Here is a 20,392-nt window from a genome sequence, read left to right as displayed (position 1 = left end):
GGAGCCCTGGAGCTGGACTGGGGAAGGCCTGGGCATGGCTGTCAGCCCTGGGCATGGTCTCCTGGGCAAGGCCGTTCCTCCTCAGGGTAGGTAACTCCCAGCAAGGGATTTAGCTGAGATTCCCAGTTGCCTGTATTGTCAAGAGCCAGAGATGGCAATTTGGCCCCTAAAGCGTGAAGCTGGACACGGCCTAGCTTACAGGCTGTTGGTTTTAAGATGGGGGTTTGTTATGTGGCCCAGGCTGGCCTCAGAATAATCATCGCACTGCCTCCACATCACAAGGGAGGGATGCACAGTCACACTCAGGTTCAGTTGTAGTCTCTATGTCCTTGCCATCTGTAATAACTCACACCCTTGCACTCGGTTGTACATAAACACACACCTATGACTATAGAGATCTATAGTCGCCACAAATGAAGGGACTCAGCACTCTATTCCAGTGGCTTCCAGATTTCTTTCAAAGACGATTTCCACAGAAGCCTAAAGTCACTGGTCCATTTAACATTTAAATTAGCACTGCTTTTTCCATCCTCAAATGTGCTCCTTGGAATGTTCTTTACATCATTCCTTTAGATTTAAAAATGAGCGCGCGCATGCGTGCAGTACCAAAGGAGAAGCCACGCCTTAATGACGGGTCAGGATCAAAGCCCTCGGTCAGCTTAGCAGCTCAGACCCCAAGGGGCCATCAGCTGCGCCACATTCCCTGCCTGTGTCCTAGATGTAGAAGACGGGACCATTTAACTGAAATCCAGACCGCATTCAGTATTGAAATGATCATGTGTTTATTTAATGTGTGATATAAAATCATAGCTTGCCTGTAAGGCAGCAAGACAAGCTCTCTTTTTCCACATTCTTAGACGCACTCAGGAAAGCCAGGCACAGATGGTCCGTGGATGTGTGAAATCACGAAGGAGCGCGTGTGTGGTGGAGGAGTGGGAAACGGTGACCTCTTTAGAGCTTTCTCTTTGCTTTATCTTGAGAGTCACCATGGTCATCCCATAAAAGGTTAAGAAATGAATCAGAGATGACTGAGAAAGGGGTGAGCGAGATCCGTCAGCAGCGATGGACCGCTGGGCCAGCTTGCGGCTATGAGGGACTTTCACCTGTGTCATTGTCGTGGGACTGTTAATGGTCCTTTCTCCCCATCCCCGTGTGTTCAGTACTAAAACCTGGTGCTGAGGTCAGAAGGTGGGGGTCCTTGGATTCATCTCTCTTTTGTAATCATGTTGACACCATGCCATTGGGGTTTTACAACAGAAACCTCTACTCCCGAACCCTCCAGGGAAGGCCTTTCTGAGGTTTGCTTCTCTCTGGTCAGTTACCTCATGATCTATCTAGCTTGCATCTGCATCTCCTCTGCTGATCATCACAAAGGAACAATCACATCAAAGACAGCTAATCACCATCCCTGCCTGCCTCTCGGTATCTCCTCCCATGGAGGAGAAATACAGGAAAAATGGACAGTGGGTGGGTGGGTATGTGACCAGACGGGTACATCGAGGGACGAACGGATGGACAGATGGAAGGATATATGACTCTGTGGGTAGACGGGTGGTTGGATAGACAGATAGGTGAGTGTGTGAGTGGATAGACAGACACAAGTGTCGGTGAGTACATGACAGATTGGTGGGCGGATGGAGATCAATAAGCAGATAGGGGATAGAGCTATGATGAACGGGCGGTGATTTGGTGGGTGGGTAAACAGGTGGCTGGAAATGCGAGGTCGTGACCTGCGGCCACAGCCGTCACCTCAGGTGTCCACTTCATTTTAATCTCAGAAGCGATTGACCCCAATGCATTGGCTCCTTTTCTGTACAAGTCCTGACCCCTTGACAGTTTTCACTGCATCTCCTGATGTGAGTTCCATCATCTCATCTGACTCCAAAAAGCACGTTTCATCTCGCGCCTTTATTCCTCGCCGGCACTTCACCCTGGCGGGGACTGGGTCTCATTAACATCCCTCCTCTGCCCAGTTCCTCTTTGAGGAAGCGCCTTGTTAGGGCATCTCTGCTGTGAAATGGATCGCGCCGGCCCACGTGGGTGCCCAGCCTGAATGCTAAAGACCGTTATTAGCAGATGTAGCCTCGAGATGTTTCAGAGTTGTCGGTTCTGATGCTCACAGGATTATATTTTCAAACATCATCACGCATCCTGTGTGACAGACTTGATTACGGTGATGAACTAGTTTCCTTCCTCTGAGAGATGGTCTAGTTGCAAAAATGATCCTGAAAGCGTTTCAGAAAAGTACTGGGCAAAACCGAAGTGACATTATTTCGTTTGGGTGGCTCCATTAGCTTACCGGGAGAGGCAGCTTGCTAGGGCAAAAACATGACTCCTCCTGGGTGGCAGAAGGCTAGCATTTGCATTCTCTTCTGCAAAGGGAGGCCGGTGACCAAGCACCCTTGTGTGGGATCCTCAGAGGATGAGCTGAGAAAGGCACATAGAAATTTGTGGGGGTTCTGGGTGACTGCAGGAATCCTGTCACGCCAGACTTCACCCATACCACTTTATTATTTACTGATTGATGATGATGATGGTGGTGGTGGTGGTGATGGTGGTGATGGTGATAATAGTGATGGTGATGGTTGGTTGGTTGATTGATTGGTTGGTTGATTGATTGGTTGGTTGATTGATTGGTTGGTTGATTGGTTGGTTAATTTAGGTTTACACAACAGGAGGATTCAGAACTTCACAGTAAAAATGCCTTCCAGCGAGGGCCTCCCACAGTCCAGGCCTGCATTCACCAAGGGTTCCAAAGAGAACAGACACGCTCACACACTTGCCGCTGTTTGGTCAGGCACTGGCTCTATTCAGAAGCATTGAAAGATGGCAGGGTCCAAAGCGTAAACTCTGGGCTGGCTCAGACTCAGTACACACATATGAAAAAGCCAGTGTGTGCACATGGAATCCCCACAACTCAGGAGGCCAAAGCAAGAAAAATCATGAGTCTGAGCCCAGCCAGCACTGCATTGTGAGACCCTGCCACACAAGGTAAGCGTGGGGCCTGTGGTAGGGCTCAGCAGGTAGGAGGCTTGCTGCCAAGTCTGATTCCCTAAGTTAACGCTCTAGGATCCACATGGCGGAGGGAGAGAGCCAACTCCCATGGGCTGTCCACTGACCTGCACACATGTACTGTGGCACATGTATGTCACACACAGAAACAAAATAAGTAACTGTAGAAATTTTAAATAAAAGTGTACAACACCAGTTTTTATATGGTTTACAATCGAAATTCTATCATGTTTGGATGTAGTGAGTTTGAGAAAATGTGCCAACAACATAGGCTGGAGAAATGGGTCAACAGTTAAGAACACTTGTTGCTCTTTTATCAGAAGTTCCAGGTTCAGTTCCCACCTTACCCCAGCCCCGCCATCAGCTGACCCACAAGTGCTTACGACCCCAACTCCAGAAGACCCAATGCCTTCTTTCCTCCATGAGCACCTTCAGACATGTGGCTCGCATACACAGACATGTAAACAGACTCTCTGGATTCACTATCAACAATAATTTTTCTTGCTCTTGTCTTTCTGTGGAGAAGACAATACAGTGCTAGCCATGAGGGCGGGGTACATGTCGGGCAAACATTGTCTCGGGGCCACGTCTTCCCTTTGATCACCTTTCAAATATTGCTGTTGATCAAGTAGTGCATTTGCAGTATCTCCCCACCCCCATCCCTCTTGCCACCACACCCTCCTTTTGGTCCTCTGGCTAATATAAGGTGGTCTTGAACTCAGAGCAATTCTGCTTTGGCGACCCAAGTACCGGTGTCCCGAGTGTGTGGCTTTCTGGCTGACTCCACTTTCTGTCTGATACAGTGCTTAAACCCTAAAGGTGCTCAGTCTCCAGCACTGGCCTCACAGTCAGGCAGTGGGCTAGACCTTGGGGCCAGGCAGTGCTTGGGAAGGCAGAAATGCTGGAGCCAGTGGGCAAGGCATTACTCCCAAGCAGATGAGGACTCTCCGGGTATCTTGCATCTTCTGTAACCTGGAACCCAGTAGTAGATGGGCAGCTGGACTTCGGAAGCAGCTGTGAGACAGGGCAGACGGGAACCGTTTATGACAACCTGTCTTCTCAGAATAAGGAGAGGAAAACCTGGGCACAACCTGAATGCCCAGTGGAGGGCACTGGGTTAGGTAGATTTTGATATGCCCAGACAGTGGAATTGTCGGCAGCCATTAGTAACAATTGTTCTGGAAAGATATTCAACAGCATAAAAAGATTAATAATGCATAGGTTTGCAAAAAAAAAAAATCAGTGTAGTCACGTTACAAAGAAGGTTGTATGACAAGCCCTCACGCTCAATGTTGAAAGCTACTTTATTTCGTGTTGTGGAGGAGAGAGGTAGTGCACACTCCATGGTACACGTATGTGGAGGCTCAGAGGACAACCTATGGAAGTCAGTCGTCCCTCTACACTGTGGGCTCCGGGGGTTGGACTCAGATCCGCAGGCCTGGCAGCCAGTGTCCTCAGCCACTCAACTGACTCACGGCCAGCCCTGAGAAGAGATTTAAACACATAAGGACTAGAAGAATACATTCCTAAATAGTAACAGTGTTTCCTCTGGATGGATTTTTTTCTTTTCTGTCTGTCTGTCTGTCTTTCTTTCTTTTTCTTTTTCTTTTGGCTTTTTTTTCTTTCTGCCTATCTATTTCCATATATTCTATAGTGAACATAGTTACCTTAGGTCTCAGTTTCAGAAAATAGACAGGGGAAATGCAGAGAACCAAGAGTTAAACACTAATTGCCAAAGTCTTGGACGTTCATCCAATTAGGCTGTTTCTAGTCAGGGGACATTTAGTCAGCCCTCAGGCTCCTTTTCCCACCTGTAAAATGGGTATAGCATTGCTTGCTTCATCAGGGACCATGACTACCTTCCCTGTCTGATACAGTTCCCGGCACCACCATGCCCTCAGCCAATATGAATGATCTTGCCCTGTCTTAGCTTCCTTTCTATTACTACGATAAAACACCATGACTGAAAAGCAACATAGGGAGCAAAGGGTTTATTTCAGCTCACAGCTCACAACTGTAAAGGGAAGTCAGGGTAGGAACTCAAGGCAGGAAGGAACCTGGAGGCTGATGCAGAAGCTGTGGAGGAACGCTGCTTACCAGTTTGCTCCCCATGGCTTGCCAGCCTGCTTTCTTATATAATGCGTGACCACCCATTAATCATTGATGAGGGCACCACCGTCATCAATCATTATGAAAATGGCCTACAGACCAAACTGATAGAAGCACTTCCTCAGTTGAGGTTCCTCTTCATAGATAACTCTACCTTTTATCAAGTGGACAGAAAACAAGCCAGGATGCCCCTGCTGGGGTATCTCTTTTATCTTCTTTGCGGTCCTGAGGATTCTACTTAGAGACCCAAGCATGCTGGGCATAGTGTGTCCCAGTGAGCTGCAGCTCCGACCTTTTCTTAGTTGGAGATTTCAAGACAAGGTCTTATAAGGCCTGGGCTGGCCTTGAACTCACTATAGAAACTGCGTCAGCCTTGAATTTAGGTCTTCTTGGCTCAGCCTCACAAAGAGCTGGCATATTGACCTGGGCAACCTGTTCTGGCTTCTCAGTCTGTTTCGATAGATCTACTTCTCATTTACAAATGACTCAGGCAGAAAAGGGGGCAGAGTTTGAAGCAGAATCAGAGAGGCCTGAGTGTGCCCTGGCTTGGAAGGGGTCTCAGCCCCTGAGCCAGGAGGACTGACTGCTCCAGTTCTCTCCTGGAGGCCTCAGATCTAAGCTGGACCCCTGCTGGTCACAGTCCAGTTGAAGATATTATGTAACTTTGTCCTGGATGTGTGGGAGGCTGCCTAACACGGGGTAGAGGCCAACATGAAAAGCCTTTCATATTCAAAGTCCAGTATGCCCAGAGAAAGTGTTATCAATTGTGACATCCACACACTAAGTCTGAGTACACAGCACACATAGGGATTTTGTATGTGCTTATGTAGGCAAAAATGTGTGCACACATTCACGTACATGTGTGGAATAATGGTAAACCCCAGAATAGCGCAGTACCCCCGCCTCCCCAAGGGTATTAGTCAGCCATATGTAGTGACAGGCTAATCCACTGTCTTCAGTAATCTGGCAAGGCCCCTGCAGAGACTCTGCAATGTTTTCCACAGTGTACAAAAACATTCCTGTTTGACCTCAAATCTAGTAATTCCATCAACTAGATTAGGAAGAGATGCTTCAATAACCCGTGGTTAACGATCTTAACTGCTGGGCAGATGTCCGGAGAATTAAGTCTCTGGCACGGAACAGCCTGAGCCCTCCCCACCCCAGCGATGCGATCTGAGGCAGCCATGTGGCTGAAGTTCTCTCTCAGGGCTTCCTGCCACGCAGTGGCAACTGTGAAGGAGGTAGTGTATGCCTGGGTGTCAAGGATCACCTCTGTTGTGCACTCTGTGAATGGCAGTGAGTCCGTCATGAGGAAGAGAACCATGTGCCTGCCACGTGGTTAGAGGGGGCTTTCAGATCTCTCAATCCTATGTAACTCTGGAGGGGTGAAAATGAAAATGGTCTCTAGGCAGGAAGCAGCACTAAACCCCCAAAGGTCCGAGTCTCCAGAAGGGAAGACACAATGGGCGCCATCTCATAGAAGCAGGAGCGGGAACCCCGGGAGGGCTCGTGTCCAATCCACACAGGTAGGAAATGGCAGGGTCCAGTTTTCTTTCTAGATCCTCTGCTTCTAATTCCCATCCAGTTTCCATCCTTCAGTCTCTCACGGGCCTCTGTGGAATCCTGTGGAGCCTATTCTGGCCCTTCATACCCGCCATCTTTCTTCCGAGTGTCCTGAAGACCAGAAGAGTCAGTTCTACTTCCGGTCAAGGTACAGGGGAGGTGGGGTGAGTGATGGGACCGGAAAAGCGCTCGCTGTGAGAACTGATGACTGACAAAGGAGAGGGTCTCCACACACTGCACTACAGACTCCTGACTGGAGGCACTAGGTGACTCCGATCTGCTCAGACAACAGCCCAAAGGCGTTCAAGGCCAAAACAAGTGCGGTGGAATAGAAGAGACGGAGGTGAGAATCCCAGAGATTGTAGCAACGTGTGGGAGGAGAGAGGATTGCAGGGAGAGTTCCCCAGGTCACATGCATTCCCGCATCATGCTCGCTCGTCTCCAGCTCAGTCTTTGTCAGCGCACGGTGTCCTAAGGATGCCGCCTGAATCCAGGCAAAGAAACAGCAGAAACAGGGAAAAGGTCCTCCCAGGGCTCAGGCAGGACCAGACTGGGTGAGAGACATCATCACAGTCCATGAGAAGAATGCCCCGAGGGACTGGTCCACAGTGGAGAAATTAACTCCAGACTGAGGACGGCCCAGGCCCTGCCTCACGGCAAGGCTTAAGGGCAGGACTCAAAGGGGCAGGCTTTCAAATAACTATGTCCAGAAGCTTAAGAATGTGTAAAGGGATTTTTTTTTTACTTGTTTAGTTGTTGCTATTGTTGTTGTATTTTATTTTTCAGTGTGTGTGTGTGTGTGTGTGTGTGTGTGTGTGTGTGTGTGTGAAGGGAATTTTTTAGGTTTTTTTTTTTAACTTTTCAATGTTTGTGTGTGTGCCTGCCTGTCTGTGTGTGTCAGTATGTATGTATAAAGGAATTTTTTTAGGGGTTTTTTTTTAGTTATCTTTTCTTTTTCTTTGTGTGTGTATGTGTATAAAGGGATTTTTTAGTTTTTTTTTTCAGTGTATATGTGTGTGTGCATGTGTATGTATGTGTGAGTGTGTGTAAGTGAATTTTTTAGATATTTTTAAGTGTATATGTGTGTGTACATGTCTCTGTGTCTCTGTCTCTCTCTTATGTGTGTGTATGATATATACTTAAATATATACAGAAGAGAAAGTCATGTGTCCTGCTGTGTCACTCTCCACTTTATTTCCTTGAGACAGAATCTCTCAGTGTGGCAGAAGCTAGGCTGTCAGCTTGCAAACCCCAGAAATCTTCCTGTCTCCACCCCCCAGCACTGGGGTTACAAGCCTCTTTGACCATGCCCAGCTTTTTAAGTGGTGCTGGGGTCCCCGACTTCATGTTCTGAAGCTTAGCGAGATTTTATTTTATTTTATTCATCATTCTTTGAGAGTCTGACATCCAATCAAGAATGAGGAAATAGATAAAGTTTCCAAGGTGTCTGAGAACTCTAAGGGGATCAGTGTGGCTGACACACGTTAGCCAAGGGGAGAGAAATCAGGAACGACGTCATAGAAGTCTAGACAGCATCCAACCCAGTGAACCACGTGAAAGGACTCCACCATCACAGGAGAGGGCATCTTTCCCGCCACACTGAAAAGCTCCCCGCTTTGTTCTCAAGCCCTTGGGAAGTCACAATACAGTAGCCAGTCCTTGGCAGTCAGCTCTTGGGCTATCCCTGCCCACTCTCAACTCTCACCTGACTTTCAATGAAGAGATCAGACAGGAGGCAGGGCTAACTAGAAAATGGTGATCTAGGCTGTCTGGAGTTAGAAAGGGCCCAGGACCCCTTCATTCTCAGGACCATCTCAATAAGAGATGTGACCTGGGAACTCTTTCTCAGCACCAGGTCTTGCTTGTGCATCCAACCCAGATAACTGAGTGTCATGTCTTCTAAAGAGGGCTCGGGGCAGCTCCCAAGGAAAAGAGTATATGCACAGGGTCCCTGTGAGAAAACTCTAAAATCATATAAAGATGCCGGGAAACCTAGGTATGTCAGTTAGCTATGAACTCAACTGAACAGATTGCCCGATGACCAAGAACTGGAGCTCCTTTTCTTCCTCAGTGGCATGGACTTTATAGTCCTTAGCAGTGTAGCTCAGGAAACTGCCACTCAACATCTCTGGTGCAAGTAACAGGACCCACACTTAACCACAGACCACAGTCCAAGATGAGGCCTGTCCATCCCTCCGTCTTTATGCCTTTGTTGCCAGCCCCCTTCTCAGGCTCCAGACTGTTGCTTGGGCATCACATCCAGCCAAAGCCAGTAACACTCACAGCTTGTCTGCTTGCAAGCCTCCTTAGCTTTAATTGGCTGGCCTGGGTCACGTGTTTATTCCTCAGCTAATCAAGATCTGCTAAGTCACTGGACCCATCTCTACATTGAGCCAGATTCATAGATTTCTGTTGACTTTTTACCTCTCAATCAGTGTTAACCCATTCTCTGCTGCGTGCCCTGGAGAGTGGACCCCATGGATGGTGTCATCCAGAACCACTGTCTTCTAGCTTCACCTTGGGTTTCGTAGTAGAGAGAGACAGGCAGCAAACAGGCAGCTAAAGGGGAAAATGTTGGGATATAGTTCAGCCTCTCTCCCTGTTCTGAGTCTTCTGTAATAGCTCTATCCCTGGGGCTGTGTCTTGTCACAGTGACTGTGGGTTCTCTGTATCCCCCACATGTAGAAGGCCCTGGTGACACTATTGCTTTTCCCCTTGGACTCAAAAGTACACAAACATCTCCAGCTATCTGTGGCTGGCACCTCACCTTCCCCTGTGCCCTGTGATTCAGCTCCCCACCCCTCAAGAGCCTTATTAATCTCTTCCTTTGAGCTATTCAGGGTGAATCCCATTTCCTCTCATAGCTTAAAGCTACAAAACCTGTTTTTGTTCTCACAGCATCTGTGGGTCTGGGATTTGGGAGTGACTCAGCTGGAAAGTTCTGGGATGAGGTCTCTTCTACAAGGCAGATGAGACATCATCTGGGACAATGATCCTCCTAAGAGCTGGAGGAACTTTAGATAGACTTCCAAGATGGTTTCTCTCATGACTGGCAAGTTGGTTCTGGTTCCTGGCAGAAGGACTCAGTTCCTTGCCATAGGCTGTTTGAATGTTCTCATGGTACAATGGTTGCTTCTGCTTCTATGAATGAACCAGACTGAAGGGTCTCTTCACCAACTGTGTCTGGGTATCTGTCCATGTTTGTAGTACCCTACTGTTCATGGAGGCTGACCCCCTTTCGCTCAGGAGGGGATTATATCAGGGTTTGTCCCCAGGCACACATTAAGGGCCATCATGCATTACGAAGGCCATCACAGATCCTAGCTGGCACAATCTCACTGAACACCAGGTACTCTTAGTACCCAAAGGGTTGCCAAGCAACAAAAATTAATGTCTATTACAATAGGTACAGATTCTATCAGTGTGAGCACCAAGACTCTGGAATGACCAGCAAGTTTTGTTAAAAGAATCAGTATTGGCACCAGACACACTAAGACCAAGTTCTCAGCACAAAGATTTATTTGCCTGAGAGGGACAAAGAGCAGGCAATAAGAGACAGAAGACTAAGAATAAGGGAAAGGGGAAAGGAAGATGGGGGTGGATATTTGTCCTAGAATGGCAAAGACTGCCTCTGGATAGAGGAGACAGATGTGTAAGGCCCATAGGCAAATGGCAGTTTATAAAGGTAAAAGGAGAAACCCTGTGTTAGGATGAGGTGTTGAATTTTAATTGGGCATGCTAATTAAGTGAGCCAAAAGGGGATTTTGATTGTTGGACTTAATACTTTAATAGCTAGACCTTGGTAGTCAGTTACAGGAAGAGGAAGTGGCCAAATAAGGGAATAGCCCTTGGTGGCTAGCTTTAAGAATGTGATTCAATGGGAGGCAGTAGCAGGGACTCTCAGGCAAGAGTAAGAGAGAGGGGGGCCCCACATCATCTTCTAGCGCCAGCCCTATTCCGGCCCTGCAAGCCACACCCAAGACGTCTGACTGTGCATGCAGTGTAGTCCAACCCTGCCTCCTACTCCTACATTCTGGTTTCTGGCCATCCTTAGGAAGCCCTTATGTCTAGCAACAACCCAGCATCCCTGCCTCCCTTTCTTCTGCCTACATCTGTCACTTAATACAAGTTTTTAGGATTAACCTCTACTAAATGGCAGATGCTCAGACAGGAGCCTAGGCAAATAATGAGTTCTCAGTTAGGTGACACGCTAGCCTGCTAGTGTGGCCTGGTGGCCAGAGATGTGAGGGTAGACTCACCAGATGGCACAGGCCATCAGATCTGGAAGGAGCCTGGAACACGGTCTCCTGAGATGCTCCCTGCCCGTTTTCCTCCATCCTGTGGTAAAGCAGACACTGCCTACTACAAACTCACACAAACCATTTTCTTGGCAGGGGAGCTGAGGCACAGGCCTCATCTATGTGCATCAGATTTCCCTTAGCTCAGATACAGGAAGGTGGTGACACCTGCGGGACCTGGGAATCAACTGGTTTTCCCCCACTCAGAGCCACTGAGCAAACACCAGAGCAGGCCCATCAGATGCTTGGCCTTGCAGTGGGACCAGAGCAAGAGAGGCCCGCTGGGAACCCTGGAGCCCACACAGTGTCTGCCACAGAGACTGGCCCAGCTGGTCTGGCATGAGGCATTAGTATGTGCACAAATGACCACCAGAGCGGCACACGAGCAGGGAATCAGAGCACAGACCCCTGAGCCTCTCACCAGCACTTTTCTGGCCTCACAGCAGCATCGAGGTTCTCTTTCTGCTGTCTCACCTCCTCTGGGTGCAGAGTGCAGGGCTATCTGTTCTTCACCATCCATTCATGGCGGTGAGCACCACTAGCTCGGGCATCTTTTACCTGTGCCTTCCTGCGGAAGTCCCCTTCCCCACTACCACAGCCAGAAGACACCTAATCTTTCACTGTGTTTTACCTTCATGCAAATGTGTTAGTTGCTTAAAGACATTCTCTCTCTCAGTCTCTCTCTCTCTCTCTCTCTCTCTCTCTCTCTCTCTCTCTCTCTCTCCCTCCCTCCCTCCCTCCCTCCCTCCCTCCTTTCCTTCCTTCCCCTCCTTTCCTCCCTCCCCCCTTCCCTTCCCTCCCTCCCCTCTCTTATATATGAAAGCAACAATGGTCTTCACTTCATAATAAGAGTGCCAGATACCCAGTAGTAAAAGGGAAGCAGTTTATTTTATAATTTTGAAAAGTTGGGTGTCAGCCTAGAATTGCAAGCACATTGAATGTATGGAACATTTCTGAACCAAGTGCTTCACCCTTCCCCCCTTTAATAACCAGACTACAGTCGTCTTTTTTAAAGATTTATTTATTATATTATTTGTGTGTGTGAGAGTGTTTCTCCTGCACATACATTTGCATAGAATGTGTTTGCCTGATGCCCACTGAGGTCAGGAGGGTGTCAGAGACCCTGGAACTAGAATTAGCGATGGTTGTGAGCCGTCATTTGGTGTTGGGAATTGAACTCAGGTCCCATGCAAGAACAAATGATCTTAAGCATTGAGCCATCTCTCCTTCCCCAGCAGACTACACTCTTATTCATTGTATAGGTCTTTCCTTTCCCTCTGTGGCCTGGGCTTTCATTTTTTTAACATAAGCTATGTGGGTTCACCTCTACATTTTACATCCTGTTTATTTTAAAGCTTATCATGCATAAGTTTACAGGCAAGCTTGCCTATTAGTAGTTTTCTACTTTAAACTTCTGGTTTGGGCATCTGAAGGCTTGGCAAAACATGGAGGGAACACAGCTAGACTCTCGGGCATCAGCAGGGGTCTAATGTTTTCTATTCGTTTATAGCTGGACCTAAGCTGGTTCCAGGCACATCTGAAAATGTGAATCATCCGATGTTATTTCTAGCAGTGAAGTAGTATGTTTGTGAGATCAGGTCTCTGAGGGAGAGGGGGAGGGAAGGAGAGAGAGGGACTGAAGGAGAGAGCAAGGGAAGGAGAGAAGTTAGGGAGGGAAAAATACAGAGACAGAAACAGAGAGAGAGAGAGAGAGAGAGAGAGAGAGAGAGAGCATGCCACACCACAGTGGCAGTTTTTCAAATGTCCCCTTGTGAGAATCTCTTAGGAATGGATGCAGAAGTGCATTCTGGGTGAGGGGGATACTGTCTAGATGACTGCTCCTAGGACATCACACCAGAAATGATGAGGTCCCCAGGCCCTTGTGTCCCTGCCAGCACCTGCACTTGACTGTCTGTCTGTCCTTAATGGCTGCCCTTGCCAGCTACCTAGAGCCATCACTTCCACATAATGAGCTCTCTTTTCTAACACCGTGGCCTCCTCTCCATCCCTCCTGACTTTTTGTTGCCTCTGCCTGTTCTCAGCCTTCTCTGTCTGTCTGCTGGGGTGGTGGCCTTCAGATGGTTATTTCAGGAATCCCACAAATAACCTGGATATTAACACCATGGGGATTTCAGACCCTCACAGAATCAAATTCCATTCTGCTGCCTGTCCCAGATGTTCAATATTGACTAATCTCTTGCCTCATGATTTGTGCTTTGGAAAGGAAAATTTCACTTCCTTTCTCCTGCAGTTTCCCTACCTAAGAACTATGGCTAATGCTTACAGAATGCTCCGCTTTCTCACCCCAGGGCCCTCACATATGGTGTTTCTCTTCCTGGTTTTGGCTCACCACCCCCAGCCCCCCTTTAGTCAGCTAGCTGTTCCTAGCCTTTCCAGGCTCACTTAGGAATCTCTCTCTCTCTCTCTCTCTCTCTCTCTCTCTCTCTCTCTCTCTCTCTCTCTCTCTCTCTCTCTCTCTCTCTCTCTCTGTCTCTCTCCTGGAGCTTTCTCTGACCTGGTCTGGGATAGATGCTGACATCCAGGTTCTCTGCCAGTCAGGGCATCCTGCCAGTGCACGCTGTGGTTAGCGGACCGCGAGCCTCCCTCCACACCCCAGCTGTGAGCTTCCTTGATGGTGGAACTTACCTGAGAGCACTGCTCGGCCTGGGCTGGGTCTGAATCCATAGGTCTACACTAAATGCAGTGTTGCATTGGAATCGGGCCAGCCCTCCTCTAAAGCCTGTGTAGGGCTTTACTCTTCCTGCCACCCATGGACAAGGTCAGCAGAACTGTCCCAGCACAACTGCATCAGGCTGGACCATGGGGCTGCATTCTGGTGAGATCAGGCTCCAACAGGCTTGAGGGAATCACAAGGCCGAGAGTACAGAGGGGCTCCCATGCCTCAGAGCTCACAAAGGCATCCCATATCCACAGTAAAGAAACTGGTGTGTTGGGCTAAGACCCTGCTGTAGATCTGCCTGGCCCTTCCTCTGGGGTCAAAAGCTTGAGAACCCTCCTTGTCTATCTTCTTCTCCTTCACCCTGCCCCCCCCCCAGCCACTGGGCCTGCCAACCTCTGTCCCCTCTGCATCATTTGTGCAATGTGAGGTTACCATTAGGACCATGGAATAGGTATTGGGAAACTCCATCTCTCACTTTGGAGGTACCCACAACTAACAACTAACATCACAACCACAACTAACATCAGGTTGGACTCATACCCACATGGCCACACATGTGCCAAGTGTATTCAGATCTAGAAGGTGTCCTGGTCCCTCCTGCTCCTCTCAGCTCTGGGCTGTGTGGATTCAAGCAGCCCCTTCCCCACCTCGAGAAACCCAGAAGCACCAAGCTTGGCTTTTCTTTCGAGGACTCAGAGTTGGGAGGGGTCTCTGCGAAATGAGAATAAACCTAGGTGAGTCACCTGAGCTCCTCAGCCACCTCAAAGCTCCCTCTCTCTCCACTCTTCCATGTCCTTGGTCCCCTGTCTCCTCACCTATTGTCCCCCACAGTAACCACCTCCTACCCCTGCCTTGGCTTCTGACTGCCAGTCACCTACTGAGGAACTACCAGTCCCCAGGAGATAAAGGCTTCTTCCCACACTGAGCATTTTGAATTATGAGGACCCCTGGACCTGACTTTCAGAACATGTAAACCATTTCCTTATTCTCTGGGGAGACAGCAACTGAAGTCACTGAGGGCCTTGCGGGGTCACCTTCCTCATTAGTCGCCACTTCCTGCACACCGTCCCCTTCAGTCTGCACACCCCAACCCTTGCCAGAACCTTTCTGCAGCCAGGCCCTCCTCACCCTCCCTACAGCTGCTGTCTGTACCAGATGCCTCCTTGGAGTGCTGCCTGCCCTGAGACCAGACCAGTCTGTAGCCCACCCTGGTGGACAAATATGCAAACAGATTGCAAATTGCACGTCTTGGACTTTGGGGGTCAGCTGGTCAACAATTCAGTTTTCCTGGTGGAGAGACTGATCTATTTAACAAAAATAGAACCTACAGTAATGCAAAAAATTAAATGCTGCTCATCTCAGAGCTGCTTACAGCTGCAGATAACCAGGAAGGCAGACAGGCAGACTGGGCATGGGGGGGGGGGGGGGAAAGGGGGCCTCCAGCCACAGGATTTTGTATCCTACACACTCGAAGCCGAGCAGGCAGTGATGGTGGCACCCACTACTCCAACCAGGTTCTCCATGCCAAGTATGCTACCAAAGAGCAGGGATATCATCTCTCCACCTTCCCAAGCTAGAAAGCAATCACTCTACAGTCTGGGAAGCAAAGGGCTCAGTTTCAGATCAGCATCTGGGTCCTGCATGGGGGTGGGGCTAGGGGCTAGATTGATATCAGGAGTGTGAATTTGAAGTGGCAATCTAGACAGAGGGTCCTTCCCCTCCTGGATGGTCATGTGATCTGAGACAGATCCCTGCCCTCTCAGTCCCTCTGTCTTCTCATCTGCAAAGTGGAAAGATGGCACACACTCCAGCCCACTGGGCTGCTGAGGCATCCGAGAGAGCTCAGGTGTCTTACATAGCTGCTGCCTCAGCAGAGTTAAAATAGCATGAAGACTGTTTCTCTGCAAGGTGGTGGTGCAGGCAGAGTTCTGCTGTGCGTGCTCAGAGAAGGAAACCTGAGGACAGTTGAGCAGAGCCTTGATCCCTTGGGGCACAGTGCTTCCCCGCTGCGGCCAGGTCCAGCTTGGGCGTATGCCTTCTGACTCCTTGCTCCTGCCTCTTTTTGTCACCAGACAATGAGAGAAGTTCCATTTATGTTCATACAGACCCCGGGCTCTTGAACAGGAATACTCTAAGGTGTTGATGAAAATTAATGTATTTCAAGAGGGAGAATTCATTTGCTGGTTGGTGATGATGTTGCCATATTTTTGCCTGGAAAAAAATATATCTCCTCATAATAGCATATGAGTGAAAGAAAAGTTTTAAATAAACTTTTCTTGTTAGTAAAATAATACTTGCTCATTAGAGCACATCAGAAAGTACTGAAGAGTTAAAAAAAGAAAGAAAGAAAACAAACCAGTGTTTAGCGTGGTTAACCAGTGTTTAGCAGTTTCATATGGACTGACCAGCTTCTGTAACAAAAGCTTCTTCAGAACCTCCGAGGATACTTTGAATGTAAAATGTCCCCACAGCCTCCTATGTTGGAGTGCTTGCTCCCCAGTGCTGCTGAGACTGTCTTGGGAGGCTTTGGAGGTGAGGTCCAGCTAGAGGAAATAGCTCACTCACTAGGGGGTGGGCCCTGAGATGTACAGACCATGCTTCCTGCCCAATCTCTGACTCCTGGTCTACCCACAGGTAGGCAAGCAGACTCACACCCCTGCCGCCACAACGCAGAGCCACGCCAGCCATCACATCTTCCTGTGATGGATTCAAACCTCGTTCATGAGCCAAAGCAGGGCCAGGGATGTGTCTCGGTAGAATTCTTGCCTGGTGTATGTGAGACGCTACGTTTAAAATATACGGTGTCTCCAGATATAGAAAACAGATTACGGATAGGTAGGTAGGTAGGTAGGTAGTAGATACATGCATACATACATACATACATACATACATACATACATACGGATGGATGATGGATGGATAGATGGATGATGGATGGATGATGGATGGCAGACTCAGGCAGATCTCTGTGGGTCAAGGTCATCATGGTCTATACAGAGAGTTCTAGCTAACCAGGGCAATCCCTGTCTCAAACACACAAACAAAAAAGGAAGAGATGGAAGATAGATGGAGTAAAGAAAAGCGAAAGAAGAAAGAACAGGAAAATAAAGTAAGCCTGAATAAGCCCTTCCTCTTGAAGCAGTTTCCCGTCAGATGTTTAGTTATAAGATGAGAAATGTAACTAATATAATGAAATAGTAGAGTGCGGAGTGGCTGGGGCCTGGCCTTCCATATGTTCAAGCCGGAGCCCAGCCTCTTCTGCCTCTCAAGCACTGAAGAAGGGTCTTGTGCAGGATGTGGCTTAAATCTTGAGTCACTTGTCCCCACTTACCTCACCTTGCCCCCACCCACCTGTCCCCACCCACCTGTCCCCACCCACCTCTCCTGGCCCCACACACCTGTCACCACCCACTTCTCCTGTCCCCACCCACCTGTCCCCACCCACCTCTCCTGGCCCCACACACCTGTCACCACTCACCTCACCTCTCCCACTCCCTTTACCTGTGTCACCTGTCATGTTCTTTGTCCATCTTCTCAGTCACCCTTTACAATCGATGTTTCATGCTTTGACTTCTCAGCTGCTTTCCTGCCCCAGGGCCTTTGAACACTCTTGTGATTCCATTGTCCCAAGATACTCCCCCTGTTGCTTTAAGCTCACCTATAATTGTTTCATTTATCAGCACAGAAACTGCCTCCCCCCAAAAAGACCTTCCAGGATCTCCTCTAGTCTAAGTTAGGGTCTTATTTTCTTTTGCGGCAATCTGTTCTTTTTCCTCATTTATTTATTAGTAACTCTATACGTCCCCATGTGCCTATTATAAGTATTTATCTCTCCCAGCAGACTGCAAGCTCCGTGCAGTTAGGGCTGGATTTTGTCACTCTTTATGCTGGTACTTGCCTGGCACGTGCCAGACTCGTCACAGCCACCAGCACAGCTTGTTGGTTGGCATGTTTTGTGGTGTTTCGTGCTCCCATATCAGAGTTCACTTAAACGATTCCTTTATTCTGTGCACATTTCATGCATGTCTGATATGTGCTGTTCCCAAAAACCTGTCTCTGCTTTCATACTAACTGAAAGAGATAGAGCGAGCCGGTCTCCTCTTGTGGACCATCCTCCAGCCTTCTCGGGCCTCCACTTCCTTCTGCTGAGCCCAGCACTGCCAGGGCTACCAAGGGCTTTGTGGGAAGTTCCTACTTGGGCTTTTACTCCAGCTCACCAACCTCAGAGAGAGGCAGTGGGCAGGCCCCGCCTCCTGCCGCACTCCTCCTCTGACTTTCAGCCTCCCTACCTCCCACACCACACAACTGAAGGCTTCAATTTTAAATTGAAGGCAAAATATGGCCTCTCCTATAGTCCAAGTGAACACCCAGGGAAAAAAGACCTTTTTCCACCTTTACAGGACACAGGATAGACAGACCTAATTATTTGATCTTGTCCTCCCTTTTAAGTTCCGCTGTCCCCATTGGGACAGAGGCTACCTTCTCCTTCAAGCCTGCATGGTGTCAAGCTCCACCCTCCATGGATAGGAGCCTGCCCTGCAGTACCGTAGCTCCAACAACAGGATTGTGTTGCTCCTGGCACACCAGTGCAACCCCAGGTGAAGAGCCAGTCGATGTGTACAGGACTGTCCACTCAGCAGCCTGCAGTGGCTGCCTACTCCTCCAGAAAACTAGGCAGGGCTCCTGGCTCCTCAACCGTCAGCTTTTTAGACATCCACTCCACTGTATATATGCTTTAGTGCATGTGTCTGTGCATGCATGTGCATTTGTATGCACATGTTCATGTGCATGTATGTATATGTGTGCATGCAGTTTTATGTCTATGTGCATATCTGTGTGCATATGCATATGTGTAAAATCTGCACAGAGATGGGAGGCTAGAGACATGGCTAAGAAGTCAAGAGCAATTGCTGCTCTTGCAGAGGACCTGGGTTTGATTACCAACACCAGCCCTGACAGTAGGTAGCTCACAACCACCTGTAACTTCAGTTCCAGGGAATCCGATACCCTCTTCTGGCTTCCACTGGCACCTGCATACATGTAATGTACATATAGGCAAGCAGGCACATGCACATTAAATGTTTTAAAAACTAAATTTAAAAAAGGAATTCTCCATCTCTGTGCAGATTTTACATACATGCATATGTACACAGATATGCACATAGGCATAAAAACACATGCAACCTATATACATACATGCACATGAACATGCATATACAGATGTACATACATGCACAGACATATGCACTAAAGCATATATACAATGGAGTGTGCATGCTCTCACATACACACACACACACACACACACACACTCAGATGCTAGTATATGCCCCCTCTCCCACAGCAAGCATGACTTCCCAGAGGCAAATATGCACTCCAAAATCACATTAAGGAAGAAACATTTCCCAGCATGCTCTGGGAAGCACAGCGCTTGGTCCTGTACGGTACCCAGTGGACCAAGCCCTCAGGCTGTGACCAGCTTCAGCCAAGTGCTGCGTGTCAACCTCACAGAAGCCATCATTTCTGGCCTCGCAGACCTGATGCCAGTCCTGGGCAGGCCAGCCCACCCTCTGCTGTGAGGCTGAAGCTGAGACCACAAAAGAAAAGAAGGAAAGAAGAGGCCTCAGGTCTAGGGCTTGGCCTGTGTGAATTGTGAGTCCCTATTGTGTAAGTTCTACATCGGGTAGTGAACTGTGGGAGGTAAATTCTGAAAGCAGAGACTTTTCTAAGAGAGTCCTGGAGCCTACAGGATGGGCTCCCCATCTTCATCCGTATTCTCCTCCCCAACCCCCTCCCCATCCCTATCCCCCATCTCCACCCCACCCCCACCCCACCCTGCCCGAAGGATTAGACCTGGAACTAGAGTGACTTAGATAATGTAGATTACTTATTAAATGTCCTTCCAGACCCAATGCTGGACCAGTCTCCTTTTCTAAGTCTCTTTAATCCTCCCACACTGTCCTGAGAGGTAGGAATTGTTCTTTCAGATAGAAGGCCTGGGGCTCAGAGAGAGCACGACAGTCCCCACTCACGTGTTGGCGCTAGCTGCTCTTGTCTGGCCAATCCTGACGCTTGAGTTCCCCACATCTCCCTCTCCTGTACCCCCACCCCCATGTGCAGCTCACACGCCGCCCTGTCAGCTGAGATTGATCGTCATGAAGCAGGCTGCTTTTTAAAATTCTCCTTTTAGCCATAACATCTTAAAATTAATTTTTGAGGTTAGCATACAAAGTAATGGATTTCACCGTGGCATCTTCATGTGTAGGTGTCATTGCACTGTGTCCTCATTGGCTGGCCTCCTTACTGTCCTCCTCCCCTGGGGCTCACAGCCTTCTACTCTCTCTTCACAGCGTCTCTTTGAGGGAAAGCACGCCCTTACCTCCTCTCTACCTGGGGACTTTCCTCCATGATTTTATCTCCACATCTGCTCCACAGAGGTTCTTATCGAAACAAGTTAGGCCCCGTGTCAGCCCAGGACTTCCATGGGAGGGCTGGAACCAAAAGGGTTGTCCCTGAAGTAACACACTGCAAGTGTGCCCAAGTCCCTGGAGGTGGGGGGACAGGGAGGAAGGCGGGACTGCCACTGCCTCTACAAGGCCAGAGGGTCCTAGCTTCTTCATAGGGTGCTGACAGCAATGGTATCTAACCTCCAAAGGATTTCTCAAAGTGATCAGGAGGGGCTGGAGGGACGGCTCAGTGGTTAAGCCTGCTCTTCCAAAGGTCCTGAGTT

General features: G+C 48.8%; 1 protein-coding gene across 1 annotated transcript in view; it reads left to right on the top strand.

Annotated features, from left to right (window-relative positions):
- The window catches only part of Gabbr2 (gamma-aminobutyric acid type B receptor subunit 2), a 339,984-nt gene that overhangs the window by 228,196 nt on the left and 91,396 nt on the right, over window positions 1-20,392 (top strand). The window lies entirely within an intron of this gene.

The sequence above is a fragment of the Apodemus sylvaticus genome, chromosome 3 (assembly GCF_947179515.1).
Source record: "Apodemus sylvaticus chromosome 3, mApoSyl1.1, whole genome shotgun sequence".
NCBI classification, from domain to species: Eukaryota; Metazoa; Chordata; class Mammalia; order Rodentia; family Muridae; genus Apodemus; species Apodemus sylvaticus.
This window is presented reverse-complemented; position numbering and strand designations above follow the sequence as displayed.